General features: G+C 42.8%; 1 protein-coding gene across 1 annotated transcript in view; it reads right to left on the bottom strand.

Annotated features, from left to right (window-relative positions):
• TSHZ2 (teashirt zinc finger homeobox 2) overlaps window positions 1–25,840 on the bottom strand; it is an 863,437-nt gene that overhangs the window by 129,501 nt on the left and 708,096 nt on the right. The gene's annotated exons all lie outside the window — the stretch shown is intronic.

Below are 25,840 nucleotides of genomic sequence, written 5' to 3'. Positions count from 1 at the left end.
TTATAAGAGGAGCGGCTGATATCAGTCACATATATGATGTAATGTCTCTGGGGGATATAATAGTACTGGAGTGTTATAAGAGGAGCGGCTGATATCAGTCACACATATGATATAATGTCTCTGGAGGATATAATAATACTGTAGTGTTATAAGAGGAGCAGCTAATATCAGTCACACATATGATGTAATGTCTCTGGAGGATATAATAGTGCTGGAGTGTTATAGGAAGAGCGGCTGATATCAGTCACACATATGATGTAATGTCTCTGGAGGATATAATAGTGCTGTTTATAAGAGGAGCGGCTGATATCAGTCACATATGATGCAATGTCTCTGGAGGATATAATAGTGCTGGAGTGTTATAAGAGGAGCGGCTGATATCAGTCACACATATGATATAATGTCTCTGGAGGATATAATAATACTGTAGTGTTATAAGAGGAGCAGCTAATATCAGTCACATATATGATGTAACGTCTCTGGAGGATATAATAGTGCTGGAGTGTTATAGGAAGTGCGGCTGATATCAGTCACACATATGATGTAATGTCTCTGGAGGATATAATAGTGCTGTTTATAAGAGGAGCGGCTGATATCAGTCACATATGATGCAATGTCTCTGGAGGATATAATAGTGCTGGAGTGTTATAAGAGGAGCGGCTGATATCAGTCACACATATGATGTAATGTCTCTGGAGGATATAATAGTACTGGAGTGTTATAAGAGGAACGGCTGATATCAGTCACATATGATGTAATGTCTCTTGAGGATATAATAGTACTGGAGTGTTATAAGAGGAGCAGCTGATATCAGTCACACATATGATATAATGTCTCTGGAGGATATAATAGTCCTGGAGTGATATAAGAGGAGCGGCTGATATCAGTCACATATGATGCAATGTCTCTGGAGGATATAATAGTGCTGGAGTGTTATAAGAGGAGCGGCTGATATCAGTCACATATGATGTAATGTCTCTGGAGCATATAATAGTACTGGAGTGTTATAAGAGGAGCGGCTGATATCAGTCACACATATGATGTAATGTCTCTGGAGGATATAATAGTGCTGGGGTGATATAAGAGGAGCGGCTGATATCAGTCACACATATATAATGTCTCTGGAGGATATAATAGTGCTGGAGTGTTATAAGAGGAGCGGCTGATATCAGTCACATATATTATGTAATGTCTCTGGAGGATACAATAGTACTGGAGTGTTATAAGAGGAGCGGCTGATATCAGTCACACATATGATGTAATGTCTCTGGAGGATATAATAGTACTGGAGTGTTATAAGAGGAGCGGCTGATATCAGTCACACATATGATGTAATATCTCTGGAGGATATAATAGTCCTGGAGTGTTATAAGAGGAGCGGCTGATATCAGTCACACATGATGTAATGTCTCTGGAGGATATAATAGTACTGGAGTGTTATAAGAGGAGCGGCTGATATCAGTCACACATATGATGTAATGTCTCTGGAGGATATAATAGTGCTGGAGTGTTATAGGAAGAGCGGCTGATATCAGTCACACATATGATGTAATGTCTCTGGAGGATATAATAGTACTGGAGTGTTATAAGAGGAGCGGCTGATATCAGTCACACATATATAATGTCTCTGGAGGATATAATAGTGCTGGAGTGTTATAAGAGGAGCGGCTGATATCAGTCACACATATGATGTAATGTCTCTGGAGGATATAATAGTGCTGGAGTGATATAAGAGGAGCGGCTGATATCAGTCACACATATGATGTAATGTCTCTGGAGGATATAATAGTACTGGAGTGTTATAAGAGGAGCGGCTGATATCAGTCACACATGTATATATATAATGTCTCTGGAGCATATAATAGTCCTGGAGTGATATAAAAGGAGCGGCTGATATCAGTCACACATATGATATAATGTCTCTGGAGGATATAATAGTACTGGAGTGTTATAAGAGGAGCGGCTGATATCAGTCACACATATGATGTAATGTCTCTGGAGGATATAATAGTACTGGAGTGTTATAAGAGGAGCGGCTGATATCAGTCACATATGATGTAATGTCTATGGAGGATATAATAGTGCTGGAGTGTTATAAGAGGAGCGGCTGATATCAGTCATATTTGATGTAATGTCTCTGGAGGATATAATAGTGCTGGAGTGATATATGAGGAGCGGCTGATATCAGTCACATATGATGTAATGTCTCTAGAGGATATAATAGTACTGGAGTGTTATAAGAGGAGCGGCTGATATCAGTCATATATGATGTAATGTCTCTGGAGGATATAATAGTGCTGGAGTGATATATGAGGAGCGGCTGATATCAGTCACATATGATGTAATGTCTCTGGAGGATATAATAGTACTGGAGTGTTATAAGAGGAGCGGCTGATATCAGTCATATATGATGTAATGTCTCTGGAGGATATAATAGTACTGGAGTGAAATAAGAGGAGCTGCTGATATCAGTCACATATATGATGTAATGTCTTTGGAGGATATAATAGTCCAGGAGTGATATAAGAGGAGCGGCTGATATCAGTCACACATATATAATGTCTCTGGAGGATATAATAGTCCTGGAGTGATATTAGAGGAGCGGCTGATATCAGTCACACATATGATGTAATGTCTCTGGAGGATATAATAGTACTGGAGTGATATAAGAGGAGCTGCTGATATCAGTCACATATGATGTAATGTCTCTGGAGGATATAATAGTACTGGAGTGTTATAAGAGGAGCGGCTGATATCAGTCACATATATGATGTAATGTCTCTGGAGGATATAATAGTACTGGAGTGATATAAGAGGAGCTGCTGATATCAGTCACACATATGATGTAATGTCTCTGGGGGATATAATAGTACTGGAGTGTTATAAGAGGAGCGGCTGATATCAGTCACATATATGATGTAATGTCTCTGGAGGATATAATAGTACTGGAGTGATATAAGAGGAGCTGCTGATATCAGTCACACATATGATGTAATGTCTCTGGGGGATATAATAGTACTGGAGTGTTATAAGAGGAGAGGCTGATATCAGTCACATATATGATGTAATGTCTCTGGAGGATATAATAGTACTGGAGTGTTATAAGAGGAGCGGCTGATATCAGTCACACATATGATGTAATGTCTCTGGAGGATATAATAGTACTGGAGTGATATAAGAGGAGCTGCTGATATCAGTCACACATATGATGTAATGTCTCTGGGGGATATAATAGTACTGGAGTGATATAAGAGGAGCGGCTGATATCAGTCACACATATTATGTAATGTCTCTGGAGGATATAATAGTACTGGAGTGATATAAGAGGAGCTGCTGATATCAGTCACACATATGATGTAATGTCTCTGGAGGATATAATAGTACTGGAGTGTTATAAGAGGAGCGGCTGATATCAGTCACACATATGATGTAATGTCTCTGGAGGATATAATAGTACTGGAGTGTTATAAGAGGAGCCGTTGATATCAGTCACATATATGATGTAATGTCTCTGGGGGATATAATAGTACTGGAGTGATATAAGAGGAGCGGCTGATATCAGTCACACATATGATGTAATGTCTCTGGAGGATATAATAGTACTGGAGTGATATAAGAGGAGCGGCTGATATCAGTCACACACATGATGTAATGTCTCTGGAGGATATAATAGTACTGGAGTGTTATAAGAGGAGCGGCTGATATCAGTCACATATGATGTAATGTCTCTGGAGGATATAATAGTACTGGAGTGTTATAAGAGGAGCGGCTGATATCAGTCACACATATGATGTAATGTCTCTGGAGGATATAATAGTACTGGAGTGATATAAGAGGAGCGGCTGATATCAGTCACATATGATGTAATGTCTCTGGAGGATATAATAGTGCTGGAGTGTTATAAGAGGAGCGGCTGATATCAGTCACACATATGATGTAATGTCTCTGGAGGATATAATAGTGCTGGAGTGTTATAAGAGGAGCGGCTGATATCAGTCACATATGATGTAATGTCTCTGGAGGATATAATAGTACTGGAGTGATATAAGAGGAGCGGCTGATATCAGTCACACATATGATGTAATGTCTCTGGAGGATATAATAGTACTGGAGTGATATAAGAGGAGCGGCTGATATCAGTCACACATATGATGTAATGTCTCTGGAGGATATAATAGTACTGGAGTGATATAAGAGGAGCTGCTGATATCAGTCACACATATGATGTAATGTCTCTGGAGGATATAATAGTACTGGAGTGATATAAGAGGAGCTGCTGATATCAGTCACACATATGATGTAATGTCTCTGGAGGATATAATAGTGCTGGAGTGTTATAAGAGGAGCGGCTGATATCAGTCACATATGATGTAATGTCTCTGGAGGATATAATAATACTGTAGTCTTAGAAGAGGAGCGGCTGATATCAGTCACATATGATGTAATGTCTCTGGAGGATATAAGGCTGGGTTCACACGTGGCGGAATTTCACTTAAATTCCGCTGCGGACACTCCGCAGCGTTAATCCGCAGTGGAGCCGTTTCTCCATTGACTTCCACTTTAATTTAGTAGTGTTCGTTTAGACGATGCGTAAAATTCCGCTGCGGAGCATAGGCTGCGGAGCGGAATTTGGTGTCCGCAGCATGCTCTGTCTGTTGCGGAGCAGTGGCGGACTCATGGCGGAATTTCTCCATTGACTTCAATGGAGATTCTAATTTCCGCAATGAAGTCCGCAGCTGTCATGCACATGTTATGTGTGCTGCGGATGCGTCTTGCTTTTTTAACTTGACATTTCTTCATTCTGGCTGGACCTATGTATCTCTAGGTCTACAGCCAGACTGAGGAAGTCAATGGGGCTCCCGTAATGACGGGAGCGTTGCTAGGAGACGTCTGTAAATAGTCACTGTCCAGGGTGCTGAAAGAGTTAAGCGATCGGCAGTAACTGTTTCTGCACCCGGGACAGTGACTACCGATCCCAATATACAGCAAACTGTCAAAAAAATATAAGTTCATACTTACCGAGAACTCCCTGCTTCTGTCTCCAGTCCGGCCTCCCAGGATGACGTTTCAGTCTAAGTGACGGCTGCAGCCAATCACAGGCTGCAGCGGTCACATGGACTGCCGCGTCATCCAGGGAGGTAGGGCTGGATGCCGAAAGAGGGACGCGTCACCAAGACAACGGCCTGTAAGTATGAAATGCGTTTACTTTCACTAGGGATAGTGCTGTCCCTTCTCTCTATCCTGCACTGATAGAGAGAAGGGAAGCACTTTTTCCGCAGTCCGCAGCAGCTAGTCCGCATCAATTTTCTGCACATTTTGGGCAGATCCGCAGCCGTAATCCGCAACCCGGATTAGGTGCGGCATTGATGCGGACAGCTGCGGAGGAAATCCGCCATGTCTGGCCGTGCCCTTATAGTGCTGGAGTGTTATAAGAGGAGCGGCTGATATCAGTCACATATGATGTAATGTCTCTGGAGGATATAATAGTGCTGGAGTGATATAAGAGGAGCGGCTGATATCAGTCACATATATGATGTAATGTCTCTGGAGGATATAATAGTGCTGGAGTGTTATAAGAGGAGCGGCTGATATCAGTCACATATGATGTAATGTCTCTGGAGGATATAATAGTGCTGGAGTGTTCTAAGAGGAGCGGCTGATATCAGTCACACATATGATGTAATGTCTCTGGAGGATATAATAGTGCTGGAGTGTTATAAGAGGAGCGGCTGATATCAGTCACACATATGATGTAATGCCTCTGGAGGATATAATAGTGCTGGAGTGTTATAGGAAGAGCGGCTGATATCAGTCACACATATGTTGTAATGTCTCTGGGGGATATAATAGTGCTGGAGTGTTATAAGAGGAGCGGCTGATATCAGTCACACATATGATGTAATGTCTCTGGAGGATATAATAGTGCTGGAGTGTTATAAGAGGAGAGGCTGATATCTTTCACACATATGATGTAATGTCTCTGGAGGATATAATAGTGCTGGAGTGTTATAAGAGGAGCGGCTGATATCAGTCACACATATGATGTAATGTCTCTGGAGGATATAATAGTGCTGGAGTGTTATAAGAGGAGAGGCTGATATCTTTCACACATATGATGTAATGTCTCTGGAGGATATAATAGTGCTGGAGTGTTATAAGAGGAGCGGCTGATATCAGTCACACATATGATGTAATGCCTCTGGAGGATATAATAGTGCTGGAGTGTTATAGGAAGAGCGGCTGATATCAGTCACACATACGATGTAATGTCTCTGGAGGATATAATAGTGCTGGAGTGTTATAAGAGGAGCGGCTGATATCTTTCCCACATATGATGTAATGTCTCTGGAGGATATAATAGTGCTGGAGTGATATAAGAGGAGCGGCTGATATCAGTCACATATGATGTAATGTCTCTGGAGGATATAATAGTCCTGGAGTGTTATAAGAGCAGCGGCTGATATCAGTCACATATGATGTAATGTCTCTGGAGGATATAATAGTACTGGAGTGTTATAAGGAGCGGCTGATATCAGTCACATATGATGCAATGTCTCTGGAGGATATAATAGTGCTGGAGTGTTATAAGAGGAGCGGCTGATATCAGTCACACATATGATGTAATGTCTCTGGAGGATATAATAGTACTGGAGTGTTATAAGAGGAACGGCTGATATCAGTCACATATGATGTAATGTCTCTTTAGGATATAATAGTACTGGAGTGTTATAAGAGGAGCAGCTGATATCAGTCACACATATGATGTAATGTCTCTGGAGGATATAATAGTGCTGTTTATAAGAGGAGCGGCTGATATCAGTCACATATGATGCAATGTCTCTGGAGGATATAATAGTGCTGGAGTGTTATAAGAGGAGCGGCTGATATCAGTCACATATGATGTAATGTCTCTGGAGGATATAATAGTGCTGGAGTGTTATAAGATGAGCGGCTAATATCAGTCACATATGATGTAATGTCTCTGGAGGATATAATAGTACTGGAGTGTTATAAGAGGAGTGGCTGATATCAGTCACATATTATGTAATGTCTCTGGAGGATATAATAATACTGTAGTGTTATAAGCGGAGCGGCTGATATCAGTCACATATGATGTAATGTCTCTGGAGGATATAATAGTACTGGAGTGTTTCTAAGAGGAGTGGCTGATATCAGTCACACATATCATGTAATGTCTCTGGAGGATATAATAGTGCTGGAGTGTTATAAGAGAAGCGGCTAATATCAGTCACACATGTGATGTAATGTCTCTGGGGGATATACTAGTGCTGGAGTGTTATAAGATAAGCGGCTGATATCAGTCACACATGTGATGTAATATCTCTGGAGGATATAATAGTACTGGAGTGTTATAAGAGGAGCGGCTGATATCAGTCTCACATATGATATGTCTCTGAGGATATAATAATACTGTAGTGTTAGAAGAGGAGCGGTTGATATCAGTCACATATGATGTAATGTCTCTGGAGGATATAATAGTGCTGGAATGTTATAAGAGGAGCGGCTGATATCAGTCACATATGATGTAATGTCTCTGGAGGATATAATAGTGCTGGAGTGTTACAAGAGGAGCGGCTGATATCAGTCACATATGATGTAATGTCTCTGGAGGATATAATAGTCCTGGAGTGTTATAAGAGCAGCGGCTGATATCAGTCACATATGATGTAATGTCTCTGGAGGATATAATAGTGCTGGAGTGTTACAAGAGGAGCGGCTGATATCAGTCACACATATGATGTAATGTCTCTGGAGGATATAATAGTGCTGGAGTGTTATAAGAGGAGCGGCTGATATCTTTCACACATATGATGTAATGTCTCTGGAGGATATAATAGTGCTGGAGTGATATAAGAGGAGCGGCTGATATCAGTCACACATATGATGTAATGTCTCTGGAGGATATAATAGTACTGGAGTGATATAAGAGGAGCGGCTGATATCAGTCACACATACGATGTAATGTCTCTGGAGGATATAATAGTGCTGGAGTGATATAAGAGGAGCGGCTGATATCAGTCACATATGATGTAATGTCTCTGGAGGATATAATAGTCCTGGAGTGTTATAAGAGCAGCGGCTGATATCAGTCACATATGATGTAATGTCTCTGGAGGATATAATAGTACTGGAGTGTTATAAGAGGAGCGGCTGATATCAGTCACATATGATGTAATGTCTGGAGGATATAATAGTGCTGGAGTGATATAAGAGGAGCGGCTGATATCAGTCACACATATGATGTAATGTCTCTGGAGAATATAATAGTGCTGGAGTGTTATAAGAGGAGCGGCTGATATCAGTCACACATATGATGTAATGTCTCTGGAGGATAGAATAGTACTGGAGTGTTATAAGAGGAGCGGCTGATATCAGTCACATATGATGTAATGTCTCTGGAGGATATAATAGTACTGGAGTGTTATAAGAGGAGCGGCTGATATCAGTCTCACATATGATCTAATGTCTCTGGGGGATATAATAGTGCTGGAGTGTTATAAGAGGAACGGCTGATATCAGTCACATATGATGTAATGTCTCAGTAGGATATAATAGTACTGTAGTGTTATAAGAGGAGCGGCTGATATCAGTCACACATATGATGTAATGTCTCTGGAGGATATAATAGTGCTGGAGTGTTATAAGAGGAGCGGATGATATCAGTCACACATATGATGTAATGTCTCTGGAGGATATAATAGTACTGGAGTGTTATAAGAGGAGCGGCTGATATCAGTCACATATATGATGTAATGTCTCTGGGGGATATAATAGTACTGGAGTGTTATAAGAGGAGCGGCTGATATCAGTCACACATATGATATAATGTCTCTGGAGGATATAATAATACTGTAGTGTTATAAGAGGAGCAGCTAATATCAGTCACACATATGATGTAATGTCTCTGGAGGATATAATAGTGCTGGAGTGTTATAGGAAGAGCGGCTGATATCAGTCACACATATGATGTAATGTCTCTGGAGGATATAATAGTGCTGTTTATAAGAGGAGCGGCTGATATCAGTCACATATGATGCAATGTCTCTGGAGGATATAATAGTGCTGGAGTGTTATAAGAGGAGCGGCTGATATCAGTCACACATATGATATAATGTCTCTGGAGGATATAATAATACTGTAGTGTTATAAGAGGAGCAGCTAATATCAGTCACATATATGATGTAATGTCTCTGGAGGATATAATAGTGCTGGAGTGTTATAGGAAGTGCGGCTGATATCAGTCACACATATGATGTAATGTCTCTGGAGGATATAATAGTGCTGTTTATAAGAGGAGCGGCTGATATCAGTCACATATGATGCAATGTCTCTGGAGGATATAATAGTGCTGGAGTGTTATAAGAGGAGCGGCTGATATCAGTCACACATATGATGTAATGTCTCTGGAGGATATAATAGTACTGGAGTGTTATAAGAGGAACGGCTGATATCAGTCACATATGATGTAATGTCTCTTGAGGATATAATAGTACTGGAGTGTTATAAGAGGAGCAGCTGATATCAGTCACACATATGATATAATGTCTCTGGAGGATATAATAGTCCTGGAGTGATATAAGAGGAGCGGCTGATATCAGTCACATATGATGCAATGTCTCTGGAGGATATAATAGTGCTGGAGTGTTATAAGAGGAGCGGCTGATATCAGTCACATATGATGTAATGTCTCTGGAGCATATAATAGTACTGGAGTGTTATAAGAGGAGCGGCTGATATCAGTCACACATATGATGTAATGTCTCTGGAGGATATAATAGTGCTGGGGTGATATAAGAGGAGCGGCTGATATCAGTCACACATATATAATGTCTCTGGAGGATATAATAGTGCTGGAGTGTTATAAGAGGAGCGGCTGATATCAGTCACATATATTATGTAATGTCTCTGGAGGATACAATAGTACTGGAGTGTTATAAGAGGAGCGGCTGATATCAGTCACACATATGATGTAATGTCTCTGGAGGATATAATAGTACTGGAGTGTTATAAGAGGAGCGGCTGATATCAGTCACACATATGATGTAATATCTCTGGAGGATATAATAGTCCTGGAGTGTTATAAGAGGAGCGGCTGATATCAGTCACACATGATGTAATGTCTCTGGAGGATATAATAGTACTGGAGTGTTATAAGAGGAGCGGCTGATATCAGTCATATATGATGTAATGTCTCTGGAGGATATAATAGTGCTGTAGTGTTATAAGAGGAGCGGCTGATATCAGTCACACATATGATGTAATGTCTCTGGAGGATATAATAGTGCTGGAGTGTTATAGGAAGAGCGGCTGATATCAGTCACACATATGATGTAATGTCTCTGGAGGATATAATAGTACTGGAGTGTTATAAGAGGAGCGGCTGATATCAGTCACACATATATAATGTCTCTGGAGGATATAATAGTGCTGGAGTGTTATAAGAGGAGCGGCTGATATCAGTCACACATATGATGTAATGTCTCTGGAGGATATAATAGTGCTGGAGTGATATAAGAGGAGCGGCTGATATCAGTCACACATATGATGTAATGTCTCTGGAGGATATAATAGTACTGGAGTGTTATAAGAGGAGCGGCTGATATCAGTCACACATGTATATATATAATGTCTCTGGAGCATATAATAGTCCTGGAGTGATATAAAAGGAGCGGCTGATATCAGTCACACATATGATATAATGTCTCTGGAGGATATAATAGTACTGGAGTGTTATAAGAGGAGCGGCTGATATCAGTCACACATATGATGTAATGTCTCTGGAGGATATAATAGTACTGGAGTGTTATAAGAGGAGCGGCTGATATCAGTCACATATGATGTAATGTCTATGGAGGATATAATAGTGCTGGAGTGTTATAAGAGGAGCGGCTGATATCAGTCATATTTGATGTAATGTCTCTGGAGGATATAATAGTGCTGGAGTGATATATGAGGAGCGGCTGATATCAGTCACATATGATGTAATGTCTCTAGAGGATATAATAGTACTGGAGTGTTATAAGAGGAGCGGCTGATATCAGTCATATATGATGTAATGTCTCTGGAGGATATAATAGTGCTGGAGTGATATATGAGGAGCGGCTGATATCAGTCACATATGATGTAATGTCTCTGGAGGATATAATAGTACTGGAGTGTTATAAGAGGAGCGGCTGATATCAGTCATATATGATGTAATGTCTCTGGAGGATATAATAGTACTGGAGTGAAATAAGAGGAGCTGCTGATATCAGTCACATATATGATGTAATGTCTTTGGAGGATATAATAGTCCAGGAGTGATATAAGAGGAGCGGCTGATATCAGTCACACATATATAATGTCTCTGGAGGATATAATAGTCCTGGAGTGATATTAGAGGAGCGGCTGATATCAGTCACACATATGATGTAATGTCTCTGGAGGATATAATAGTACTGGAGTGATATAAGAGGAGCTGCTGATATCAGTCACATATGATGTAATGTCTCTGGAGGATATAATAGTACTGGAGTGTTATAAGAGGAGCGGCTGATATCAGTCACATATATGATGTAATGTCTCTGGAGGATATAATAGTACTGGAGTGATATAAGAGGAGCTGCTGATATCAGTCACACATATGATGTAATGTCTCTGGGGGATATAATAGTACTGGAGTGTTATAAGAGGAGCGGCTGATATCAGTCACATATATGATGTAATGTCTCTGGAGGATATAATAGTACTGGAGTGATATAAGAGGAGCTGCTGATATCAGTCACACATATGATGTAATGTCTCTGGGGGATATAATAGTACTGGAGTGTTATAAGAGGAGAGGCTGATATCAGTCACATATATGATGTAATGTCTCTGGAGGATATAATAGTACTGGAGTGTTATAAGAGGAGCGGCTGATATCAGTCACACATATGATGTAATGTCTCTGGAGGATATAATAGTACTGGAGTGATATAAGAGGAGCTGCTGATATCAGTCACACATATGATGTAATGTCTCTGGGGGATATAATAGTACTGGAGTGATATAAGAGGAGCGGCTGATATCAGTCACACATATTATGTAATGTCTCTGGAGGATATAATAGTACTGGAGTGATATAAGAGGAGCTGCTGATATCAGTCACACATATGATGTAATGTCTCTGGAGGATATAATAGTACTGGAGTGTTATAAGAGGAGCGGCTGATATCAGTCACACATATGATGTAATGTCTCTGGAGGATATAATAGTACTGGAGTGTTATAAGAGGAGCCGTTGATATCAGTCACATATATGATGTAATGTCTCTGGGGGATATAATAGTACTGGAGTGATATAAGAGGAGCGGCTGATATCAGTCACACATATGATGTAATGTCTCTGGAGGATATAATAGTACTGGAGTGATATAAGAGGAGCGGCTGATATCAGTCACACACATGATGTAATGTCTCTGGAGGATATAATAGTACTGGAGTGTTATAAGAGGAGCGGCTGATATCAGTCACATATGATGTAATGTCTCTGGAGGATATAATAGTACTGGAGTGTTATAAGAGGAGCGGCTGATATCAGTCACACATATGATGTAATGTCTCTGGAGGATATAATAGTACTGGAGTGATATAAGTGGAGCGGCTGATATCAGTCACACATATGATGTAATGTCTCTGGAGGATATAATAGTGCTGGAGTGTTATAAGAGGAGCGGCTGATATCAGTCACACATATGATGTAATGTCTCTGGAGGATATAATAGTACTGGAGTGTTATAAGAGGAGCGGCTGATATCAGTCACATATATGATGTAATGTCTCTGGAGGATATAATAATACTGGAGTGTTAGAAGAGGAGCGGCTGATATCAGTCACATATGATGTAATGTCTCTGGAGGATATAATAGTACTGGAGTGTTATAAGAGGAGCGGCTGATATCAGTCACATATGATGTAATGTCTCTGGAGGATATAATAGTACTGGAGTGATATAAGAGGAGCGGCTGATATCAGTCACATATGATGTAATGTCTCTGGAGGATATAATAGTACTGGAGTGATATAAGAGGTGCGGCTGATATCAGTCATATATGATGTAATGTCTGGAGGATATAATAGTCCTGGAGTGATATAAGAGGAGCGGCTGATATCAGTCACACATATGATGTAATGTCTCTGGAGGATATAATAGTACTGGAGTGATATAAGAGGTGCGGCTGATATCAGTCATATATGATGTAATGTCTGGAGGATATAATAGTCCTGGAGTGATATAAGAGGAGCGGCTGATATCAGTCACATATGATGTAATGTCTCTGGAGGATATAATAGTACTGGAGTGATATAAGAGGAGCGGCTGATATCAGTCACATATGATGTAATGTCTGGAGGATATAATAGTACTGGAGTGTTATAAGAGGAGCGGCTGATATCAGTCACACATATGATGTAATGTCTCTGGAGGATATAATAGTACTGGAGTGTTATAAGAGGAGCGGCTGATATCAGTCACACATATGATGTAATGTCTCTGGAGGATATAATAGTACTGGAGTGTTATAAGAGGAGCGGCTGATATCAGTCACATATGATGTAATGTCTCTGGAGGATATAATAGTACTGGAGTGTTATAAGAGGAGCGGCTGATATCAGTCACACATATGATGTAATGTCTCTGGAGGATATAATAGTACTGGAGTGATATAAGTGGAGCGGCTGATATCAGTCACACATATGATGTAATGTCTCTGGAGGATATAATAGTGCTGGAGTGTTATAAGAGGAGCGGCTGATATCAGTCACACATATGATGTAATGTCTCTGGAGGATATAATAGTGCTGGAGTGTTATAAGAGGAGCGGCTGATATCAGTCACATATGATGTAATATCTCTGGAGGATATAATAGTGCTGGAGTGTTATAAGAGGAGCGGCTGATATCTGTCACATATGATGTAATATCTCTGGAGGATATAATAGTACTGGAGTATTATAAGAGGAGCTGCTGATATCAGTCACACATATGATGTAATGTCTCTGGAGGATATAATAGTGCTGGAGTGATATAAGAGGAGCGGCTGATATCAGTCACACATATGATGTAATGTCTCTGGAGGATATAATAGTGCTGGAGTGATATAAGAGGAGCGACTGATATCAGTCACATATGATGTAATGTCTCTGGAGGATATAATAGTACTGGAGTGATATAAGAGGAGCGGCTGATATCAGTCACATATGATGTAATGTCTCTAGAGGATATAATAGTGCTGGAGTGTTATAGGAGGAGCGGCTGATATCAGTCACATATGATGTAATGTCTCTGGAGGATATAATAGTGCTGGAGTGTTATAGGAGGAGCGGCTGATATCAGTCACATATGATGTAATGTCTCTGGAGGATATAATAGTACTGGAGTGTTATAAGAGGAGCGGCTGATATCAGTCACATATGATGCAATGTCTCTGGAGGATATAATAGTACTGGAGTGTTATAAGAGGAGCGGCTGGTATCAGTCACACATGATGTAATGTCTGGAGGATATAATAGTGCTGGAGTGATATAAGAGGAGCGGCTGATATCAGTCACATATGATGTAATGTCTCTGGAGGATATAATAGTACTGGAGTGATATAAGAGGAGCGGCTGATATCAGTCACATATGATGTAATGTTTCTGGAGGATATAATAGTACTGGAGTGATATAAGAGGAGCGGCTGATATCAGTCACATATGATGTAATGTCTCTGGAGGATATAATAGTACTGGAGTGTTATAAGAGGAGCGGCTGATATCAGTCACATATGATGTAATGTCTCTGGAGGATATAATAGTCCTGGAGTGATATAAGAGGGGCGGCTGATATCAGTCACACATATGATGTAATGTCTGGAGGATATAATAGTACTGGAGTGATATAAGAGGAGCGGCTGATATCAGTCACACATATGATGTAATGTCTCTGGAGGATATAATAGTGCTGGAGTGATATAAGAGGAGCGGCTGATATCAGTCACTGGAGATATGCGATATAAAGAAATTATCATTTGGGGGAGGTGAGATTTCTACACTTTATTCAGACGAGCGTATAAATCGGTCATGTGACAAACGTTGTTTTATCTTAATGGCCGTCGCTCGGCTGCATGTATTTCCACGGGGCTATTCACGCGGCTGCTGTTTTAAAGGATCGTGTAAAGGGCCTGTGAAAAAATAGGACCCGTCCAATGTTTGTCACGGACCCCACTGAAATCTATGAAGGATCCGTGAAAACGGGTCCCACACGGGTGTGAATCGGACATGAGAAACGTCTGTTTTTCACGGCCGATTTGACACACGATCGTTTGAATTAGTCTTTACTCGTACCATTGAAGAGCAACTAGTCATCCTCTCCACAGCCTGAAATAGCTGATAACAGGGAACAATAGATTTTATTTACATGTCCTACAGTCGGCCCCAGTCCAGCCTGAATTGGCAGATAACATCAAGCAATAGCCTGCAGGTAGATAATATTAAAGCCACTGTTCCAGCAGGCCAGCTCTGAGGGTCACAAGTCGCAGACCCTTCTCCGCTGTCTTCTTACGTACCACGAGGTTTCCTTGCCGGGTCCTATGATTTGCCGTATAGATGGCAGGAAACAAGGTATCGGAGCCGGTAAATGTCGTCCTCGTCATGGGTCGGCTTTAATTTGAATCAGCCGGGAAATTGGCGAATACTCGGTGCCTATCGGAGGCGTCAGCTCGCATTTCTTCTAGATTGTGGTTATCTGAAGGTGAATGATGTAAATGTTTTACAAATGAGATTTGTACCTTTCCCACTTGCGGCAGAATCTGTGTCACCCTCCCAGGCTGCGCGGAAACTGTCAGCGCAAGATAAATGAGAGGCGGCTTCTCACATGCAGCCATTATTTCATTGTGCAAAGCGCCGGGATTAGAACGGAGATGCCCGTTTAGAGAATGACTCGTTTGATTGTAACTGAAAAGGAAGAAAAGTACAAGTGGGAGCGCGGGGGGAGGCGGCTACGGAAAGGACCGGCGCACTTCAAGACCTGACCCGTATAAAGGGTTTAATCTCCATCCACCAGCCATACATTGACCACAGAATGGCCTTCAGATGTCATATGATCGTCTGTAACATAGACCCAGCAGTGAGGGGGTTAAGGACAAGATGGCGCCTTCCGGTTCTGATGTCACGTTACACAATGTAAGGAGGAGACGGTGGAATCAACGTCAGATATCAGGAGGAATCTCTGGACCAGGTGGCAGCGTCGCACCACAAAAAACCACGGACATCCCACAATCTTGTAGAAGCGGCAGTTCTAGGATCGTAGGAAACCGAAGCGAGTCCTGAAAGTGCATGACCCCCAGCAGGAGTTCTATACACTCCATTCACTGACATATAACGTGACAAAACGGGATAAAAAAAGACACTTGGTCTAAAGGTGATGGTCTGCAACCTGCGGCACTCCTGGTGTGAAACCACATCTCCCAGCAACAGGTGCCAGATCACCCGTCTGGATACGCTGGGAGTTGTAGTTTTGCAACATCTAGGGAGTCACAAGTCCAGACATCCTGGGAGTTGTAGTCTCACAACTGCAGAAGGGCAACAGCTTAAAGTCCACTGGCTTAGGGTCTTCACCCTGTATTGATGGAGATCAGCGGTGAATCTGCCCAGTGCAGCCACTGATCTCCAGCGAGGGGGCAACCAGCACAGGAGAAGACGGTCAAGGAATGACTACAGGAGGGATTCCGCTCCTCATCTTCTCCATGTTCCTTTCAGGCTGCTTCTTAACATCAGAGTCCTGCTATTATCCCCCACTCTTCTGCTGGTCGAGGAATCACAGCGATATCAGGACACATGGAAATTCTCCATAGACAAAGCTTAGAACAGGTAACAGCGCCACCTACTTGGCCGTCAACAGATGGAACTAACCGGAAGGAACTCTGTACAGATAGAATGTGTCACATCAGGCTGCTCTAAATAAAGTTACACTGTTGAAAGTGATTGATCGATCGATCGATTGATTAAGGATACATTTTTAAAAAAAAATTATTTTTAAATCAGTGAGATATAGCGGGAGGAGAATTTTATTAGGTTTGGTTCTGGGTCTTCACCTGTTTTTATCACCATAGAGAGCGCAGTGGCTCCTTCTCTCTTGAATGGGACAGTGGAGCGCCCTTGTACCAGAGAAATGAAGTTCTCGGGATCAGCGAGGTCCTATAAGTCAGAGTCCCACTGATCATAACGTGCAAACATTAGAAGTTGGGAACACCCCTTCACCTTACATGCAGGCGTAAGACTGATCATTGGAGGGGTCACCGCTACTCTCAGGTTGTCTCGCGTGCTCCTTCATGTCTAAGTAGCAGAGAACCCCTGAGAAAACCCGGCTGAGCTGCTTGCACTTTCCTCCAGAATCTTCCTTCTGAGGCCTCTTGATGATGCATGGCCAGAAGTCCATTAGGTTGTGCTCAAAAGTCAACTGGTAACTTCACGTGTCTGGTCAGGTCGGAGAACTGGAGACACCAAAGGACAATTCAGGGAAGAAGGTCAGAAGAAGACAACATTCATCCAATGTCTCACAGCTCCGCGTCATCATCTTCATCAAGGCATGGAGGACACATCCAGTCCTGGTTCATCCCCATCACGTGTCATCATTTGCTGGTATCAACTTATTCCTTTCCCACCTGGGATGGAGAATCCATAAATATTCCCTATGAAGTGGTTGTATGGACCAAGGAAGGTTCGGAGCTGGTACAAAAGACATTTCTCATATTCCCGCTGCTTATGACCAGTCTCCAGAGCAGGAAGGGTTAAAGGACCAATTCACCCCTATCTAAGCGCACGTGATATATGGAGAGGACACGGCGGAGACCATCAGCAGGACGGAGGCTTTAGCCGTAAGGGAGAAGTACGAATGTCCTAATCATCAGATTGTTGACTTCAAATAGTCGTTTTTGGAGAAGTACAAACTTATGTATGACCTTGTGCATAGAAAGATCAACTGGAAAAATAACCCCCCCCCCCCCCCCATGGTACCCCTATTATAGCATCCGATCCCAACATATCAGCCGTTATAACCTAAACTTCCAATTACTACTGGTTCTCGTATCCAACACAAAAGGTTGTTTTAAATTAAAAAGGTTGTCCAGGACGTATAACTGATATCCTAACCTAAGGATAGGCCATCAATATATTAACAGTGGGGGTCCGTCTCCTGAGAACATAACCAATCAGCAGAATGAATGGGCCCAGCCAAAATCGGATGAACTGCAGTACCAAGCACAGCCACACAAGTATGTATGGTGCTGTGTCTGAATAAACATGAAGGGGATGCGACACTACAACTATGCTCTCAGGGATTGGATGATCTCCACCAATCATACATTGATCCTTAGGATAGTCAATCAATTAAAAACCCTGTGCAACCCTTTTATATGTGAGTCGGGCAGTGATCAGTTGATCGCCGTGGTCCAGTAAACCCACAGTAAACCGTTAATTTTGCCAGGGGAAACCTTGGCCAACGAGACATTTCCCCTGCAGCGGTCAATACAGGGAAAATGTAGTATTACAGGTGGACGGCTCGTGTCCACCAGAGAGCAGGGGCCATTCTTATAAAGCGGCTCTCCATTCTGGTCGGGACCCCCCCCCCCCCTATGATGCCCATATGACCTCGTAGGGCATACGGACAGGGGTTATCTTGATGGGAGAACTCCTTTAATAGCCGACCATAGAGAAATATAGTTGTCCGAGACATAAGAATCCAACTATTGACTCGTGTACGATGGCTTTACTGGTTGTGACTGGACACTGATGGGTGGCGCTTTGGGCTTTGGATGGAGCGACCACCACAGACAGAGGATTTCTACATCTAAGCCCAGGATCAATATTCCTTTGACCGGATTTAATAATTTGACTTGGTAACGTCGTCTCCACACTTCATCAAAACACACATTTCTAATAAAAGAAGAGGACAACGTTGGCGCTCCTTTCTTTATCCCCGTGCAGCGGAGAGCCAGCTGCAGTGATGGCACCGACTACCCCGAGGACTGTTTATGCTGCAGGCTTTCTGACACGACAAGATTTGCCTGACGCTTTGAGGCGGCCCCGTGGCGGTGTATGTGGGGCCCAGATACTCATTTTAATACTTATTTTTATTCTACGTGCCTCCATGTTCGGTAATACAGGTTGACATAACGAGGACCCGGCCCCTGTTATTAGATTTTTTTTAATTCAATTTAATAACATTTGTAATTTCGCTGAGATAATTCGGCAGCGGCTCAGCCCATCCGACCAGCACCGGTGACGTAATATTTATAGCTGAATGACGGGCCCTGAGAGTTTAGTAAGAGAGTCCCGGGATGACAGCGATTCCTCTGGTTATGGACGTTATAAACATCGCACCTGAAAATAAGACTATTGGTGGTTCTAATTCACTTTATCCACAGACTCATTTATTCTAGATGGTGGAAATGACCGCCACTAGCCAGGAATTGTCGTTCCAACACTATTGTAGGGGGCCCTTCCTTTTGGTGGTCTGTCATGTTGGCAATGACTATGGCACGATTTTAAATGATGGTTTGATACTGTATATGCTATATGAGCACTATATGGCACTATTATGCAGGCTCTATATGGCACTATTATGCAGGCTCTATATGGCACTATTATGTAGGAACTCTATGGCACTATTATGCAGGCTCTATATTGCACTATTATGTAGGCTCTATATGGCACTATTATGCAGGCTCTATATGGCACTATTATGTAGGAACTCTATGGCACTATTATGTAGGCTCTATATGGCACTATTATGTAGGAACTCTATGGCACTATTATGCAGGCTCTATATTGCACTATTATGCAGGCTCTATATGGCACTATTATGTAGGAACTCTATGGCACTATTATGCAGGCTCTATATTGCACTATTATGCAGGCTCTATATGGCACTATTATGTAGGAACTCTATGGCACTATTATGCAGGCTCTATATGGAACTATTATGTAGGAACTCTATGGCACTATTATGTAGGCACTATATGACACTATTGTGTAGGCACTATATGGCACTATTATGTAGGCACTATATGGCACTATTATGTAGGCACTATATGACACTTATGTAGGCACCGTATGGCACTAATATGTAGGCACTATATGGCACTAATATGTAGGCACTATCTGGCAGCATTATGTGAGTATGGTATGGCACTATTATGTGGGCACTATCTGGCAGAATTATGTGGACATGGTATGGCACGATTATATAGGCACTACATGGCACTATTATGTAGACACTATTATGTAGGCACTATCTGGCAGCATTATGTGAGTATGGTATGGCACTATTATGTGGGCACTATCTGGCAGAATTATGTGGACATGGTATGGCACTATTATGTAGGCACTATATGGCACTATTATGTAGGCACTATCTGGCAGCATTATGTGGACATGGTATGGCACTATTATGTAGAAACTATATGGCACTATTATGTAGGCACTATCTGGCAGCATTATGTGGACATGGTATGGCACTATTATGTAGAAACTATATGGCACTATTATGTAGGCACTATCTGGCAGTATTATGCGGGCATGGTATGGCACTGTTATTTGGCAGTATATGGAGGTATTTTATCGGTATTATTACTATTTCTCTTCTTTAATCTTGCCCGGGGTCTCCGCAGACCTTGGCTCTGCCTGCTGGTGACGGGTTTGCCCCGATTCTCGGATGACGCCGGCAGCGATGATGTTAACTGTGCATTCAGCTATCTCTAAGTAGGGCACACCCTCCACGTCAATCACCTGGCAGCGAGATCAGGATTCCACAAAAGTGATGATCCACTTTCACAGGTAGCGCCGAGCTGTCAGTCTCCGGCGAAATCAAAGTCAGAATCCAGCCTGCACTAAACTTTTCTCTGTCACTCAGACTTCTCTGCCTCTCCTCCCAGACAACAGGGATATCCACTTTAATCATTTAGTCCAGAGTGGCGTACGGCCCCTGAACCTTGCCGAGCCGGTTATGTATTGTTATCCGGCCAAGTAACCCTTACTGCACCGGAGATCATCGGAATATAAATGATCACACTACAGATGGAGCAATATTACATAGACAGAAAAGCAGTGCAGAATATATCAACGAGTATCTGTAAGGGGATAGAGAGAACAGTGCAATGCTCTGCAGCCCTCTAATAATCTGCAGGATATATCACTATTTATCTGAAAGGAGGTAGAGGAGCAATGTTCTGCAGATCTCTAGAGAGGTCAGTGGTGTAATAATCTGCAGGATATATCACTATGTATCTGTCAGGAGGTAGAGGAGCAATGTTCTGCAGATCTCTAGAGAGGTCAGTGGTGTAATAATCTGCAGGATATATCACTATGTATCTGTCAGGAGGTGGAGGAGCAATGTTCTGCAGATCTGTAGAGAGGTCAGTGGTGTAATAATCTGCAGGATATATCACTATGTATCTGTCAGGAGGTGGAGGAGCAATGTTCTGCAGATCTGTAGAGGGGTCAGTGGTGTATTAATCTGCAGAATATATCACTATTTATCTGACAGGAGGTCATTCATCCCTCGGACGGACTGTGACGTCGCCATCTGGACCAGAACTTGTCAGCACAAACCAAATAAATATGACCGGAGAGGGCAAGAGAATCGTCTCCAGTCTACACAATCCTCCGTGAGCTCAGCGGCAAAACGACAACTTTATTCTACGGGTGAATAGGATTATAGCGATACCAAAATGTATATATTTTTTGCTGTTTTACCACTTTTACAAAGAAAAAACGAATTGTTCAAAATAAAATTAGTTTTGTGTCGCCATATTCTGAGAGCCGTACGTTTTTTATTTTGCGGTTGATAGATCGGTGCGAGGGCTTGTTGTTTGCAGGATGAGCTGTAGTTTCTATTGGGGCCATTTTGGGGTACAGAAGTCTAACAATTTTTATGGTAAGCGAGGGTGACCAAAAAATAGAGATTCTTGCGTTTAACGTTACGGCGTTCACCGTTCAGATTAAATAACGTTATAGTGTAATAGTTCAGACTTTTACGGACGCGGCGATACCAATTATGAAAAATGAGAATGTCTTTTTACTTTTAACAATATATTATATAACCAGTATACTTGTACACACACACTTTTACAAGTGACAAGTGACTTTTTCTTATTGTTCCTGAAGAAGGGAGCGGTTCGGTCCTGAAACTTGTAGAATTACCTGACACCTAAATAAAAGTTTTAACCACTTTACTTTCCTCCTTGGTCATTATCCTTACAACAGACGTCTCAATTTTCCACATTGAACACAGGTTGCGACCCTGACGGCCCCAAGAGGGTACCCGGCAGTGAGGTATCAAGGCGGCAGCTGACAACTTGTGCTCAAGGCTACAACAGATGTTGTGCAAGGTGAGGAAAACTGAGCCTCTCCTATCCCCCCTCCTCTTTTCCTCCTCTCTGCATCTCCTCTCCTTTCCTTCTCTCCTCCTCTCCTTTCCTTCTCTCCTCCTCTCCTTTTACTTTTCTCCTCCTCTCCCTTCCTTCTCTCCTTCTCTCCTCCTCCTCTCCTTTCCTTCTCTCCTCTCCTCTCCTTCTCCGCTCCTCTCCTCCTCTCCTTTCCTTCTCTCCTCCTCTCCTTTCCTTCTCTCCACCTCTTCTATTTTCCTTCTCTTCCTCTCTTCTCTCCTCTCCTCCTCACCTCTCCTCTCCTCCTCACCGCTCCTCTCTGCTCTGCTTCTCTCCTCTCATTTCCTTCTCTCCTCCTCCCCTCTCTTCTCTGCTCCTCTCCCCTTCTATCTTCTCCGCTCCTCTCCTTTCCTTCTCTCCGCTCCTCTCCTTTCCTTCTCTCCGCTCCTCTCCTTTCCTTCTCTCCACCTCCTCTATTTTCCTTCTCTCCACCTCCTCTATTTTCCTTCTCTTCCTCTCTTCTCTCCTCTCCACTCCTCCTCACCGCTCCTCTCTGCTCTGCTTCTCTCCTCTCATTTCCTTCTCTCCTCCTCCCCTCTCTTCTCTGCTCCTCTCCCCTTCTATCTTCTCCGATCCTCTCCTTTCCTTCTCTCCGCTCCTCTCCTTTTCTTCTCTCCGCTCCTCTCTTCTCCGGTCCTCTCCTCTCATCCTTCTAAATATCCCGGTACTTACAGATCTGTCCCATGAAGCGCTTTTTTGTGATTTTTTTAAATGATTCTATATTTGACCTTTTTCTCGATGTTTTCCTGACTCCCGTTGAATTCGGTGATTATCGAGGATCTATAAAACCTCTATCTTTACATAAAACTTATTTCTCTATTTTGTTCTCTAAATTCGTCATAATTTTCCCATTTCTACCAACTTGAGACGTCCCTGAAACGCTGGAAGTTTCCGCTGCCTTGGCGACGTGACGATGATCATTGCACTAAACGGATCATTTTTCTTCTTTTTGCATAACCTTTGGTCTGATTCTAAGGCGTCCGCGCTCAGACGCGGCAGATACGGCTCCTGTCAGCTGGAAGCAGCAGGGATACACGACTGACTGGCAGATTTGTGAAACAGTGATCTGAGAGAAAGGAAGAGACAGACAGGCCGGGAAATATTTGGAGAGGTACTGAAGCCTTTCTGCACCTCAAACCCAATACCCCCTCCCCCTCCTGACAATCTGAGGATGTAACGCAGCTTTATATCAAATCATACAGAAATCTGCCCGATTATTAGCCGGAAACATCCCGTGTGGGGGTCATTTCTGATGAAGATCCTCACAGCACCTGCTTCTCTACTCAACAAGCGAAGTTACAGGACGCCAAAGATATTTCAGATTACAATTTCTCCAATTAACCTTACAATGGCGGCCGCCCTCCCAGGGGACTGCTCTTTACTTGGTTGCTTCAGCATTCACGGGTCCCAACAAGGGACCCACCAATCAGATTTTGAGCACAGGAGCTTGGAGTTTCAATTTCTGATCATTTTCAAAAGTTCTGCTTGCTGTCAGTGACTGGAAAAATTGTTGCTTACATTTAGAGGCCGAAAACCTATGCTGAGCATGTACGGCTCACACAACTGCAGAATCCAGGGAGCAGCAAGAAGGGGCTGGCGAGGCATATGCTCTGGGTGCTAAGGGGCAGACAACAAACCACTCTCCCTTAACCAGTGTGTTTAGATACAGTGCAGGCACGAAGCTTTAGGGGGTGCAGTCACGGTTTACACTCAAAGGCAGCAAGCAGGGTTCTTGAAAATGTTGGGGAATTGAAGCAAAGTATATTATGAAGTTGCAAAACTTCTCATTATACGATGATTAAGCTTCATTTACATGGGACTGCAGGAGCCTTTATTAGTTCTCTTTCAGATATAATGGTGTGACCTCTGCTCGGACTGTAAATCTGCACCATGGAGGTCCCTATGATTCGGACCCGCCGTCCCCTGTACACTCATCAGCACGCAGACGCTCCATGTGCATAGAAGACAATGTAGAGAACAAGGTCCAGACTCCGGCATGTAAGGGATCGCTTCCTTCACCGTCCTCGCCGGTCTATATAACGCATCCCCCGGTAACCAGGCAACCCTGCCTAGACCAGAGCGGAGAAGTAGCCGGCGCACTAATATATGGAAGTGAACCGATTACTAACTCATCACGTCTGTGTTATGCTGCATCCCTAAATCCAGAGAATTACTCCAGTATTTCACAGCGGAGCTGCCGGTCAGATAATGTGCAGGATAAAATCCAAAGACCCCTGTACCGGAGGTGTGGAGCGCGCCCTATGGTCAGCAGATCGGGAGGTTTGTATCTCATTGTATTATTAAAGGGGAACAGTCACCAAACATCTAAACGTAGGGGAGTGCGCAGGTCCCCTGGACAAGGCCGGCGGGGTCACCTCTTATATACATCGCTGTACAGCGGACACTGCAAGCCCAAACATCTTTCCTGCTGCCGCTGCCAATAGTGGTTGCAGGAGTCTCCCCCTACCTGTCGTGTGTAACTTTTTAGTCACATGACAAATAGCCAACAATACTGATCATGTGACTGGTTAAAAAGCAGGACATACAGCAGAAAGACTACATTGTGTGCTAACATAAAGGAGGCCTCTGCTGCTTCACGTCTTCACACCCACCGTCTCCCCCTAGACTTGTCACAGTGTCATAAGAAGTAATAATATTCTATTTCTAGTTGTAGGGACACTGAGTGCATCCCCTTAAGGCTCTGTTCACACGCTTAGCAAAAAAAGTCTGAAAAAATATGGAGCTGTTTTGAAGGGAAAACAATTCCTGATTTTCAGACATTTTTTAGCAACTCGCAGTTTTCGCAGAGTTTTTTACGGCCATTTTTGGAGCTGTTTTTCTAAAGAGTCAATGAAAAACGGCTCCAAAAATGAGGCATAAAAAAACGTCCCGTCAGAAAAAAACGCAGTTTTCTCAATTGAAATCAATGGGCAAATGTTTGGAGGTGCTCCGCCTCCCACTTTTTTGGCCGTTTACGGCCTGAAACACGTCAGAAAATAAGTCGCTGGGCACTAGTAATACCTCGCTGGGCACTAGTAATACCTCGCTGGGCACTAGTAAGGCTGGGTTCACACGAGCATGTTACGTCCGTAATGGACGGAACGTATTTGGGCCGCAAGTCCCGGACCGAACACACTGCAGGGAGCCGGGCTCCTAGCATCATAGTTATGTACGGCGCTAGGAGTCCCTGCCTCTCCGTGGAACTACTGTCCCGTACTGAAAACATGATTACAGTACGGGACAGTTGTCCTGCAGCGAGGCAGGGACTCCTAGCGTCGTACATCACTATGATGCTAGGAGCCCGGCCCCCTGCAGTGTGTTCGGTCCGGTACTTGCAGCCCAAATACGTTCCGTCCATTACGGACGTAACATGCT

This window comes from Rhinoderma darwinii, chromosome 13 (assembly GCF_050947455.1).
Source record: "Rhinoderma darwinii isolate aRhiDar2 chromosome 13, aRhiDar2.hap1, whole genome shotgun sequence".
Lineage (NCBI taxonomy): Eukaryota > Metazoa > Chordata > Amphibia > Anura > Rhinodermatidae > Rhinoderma > Rhinoderma darwinii.
This window is presented reverse-complemented; position numbering and strand designations above follow the sequence as displayed.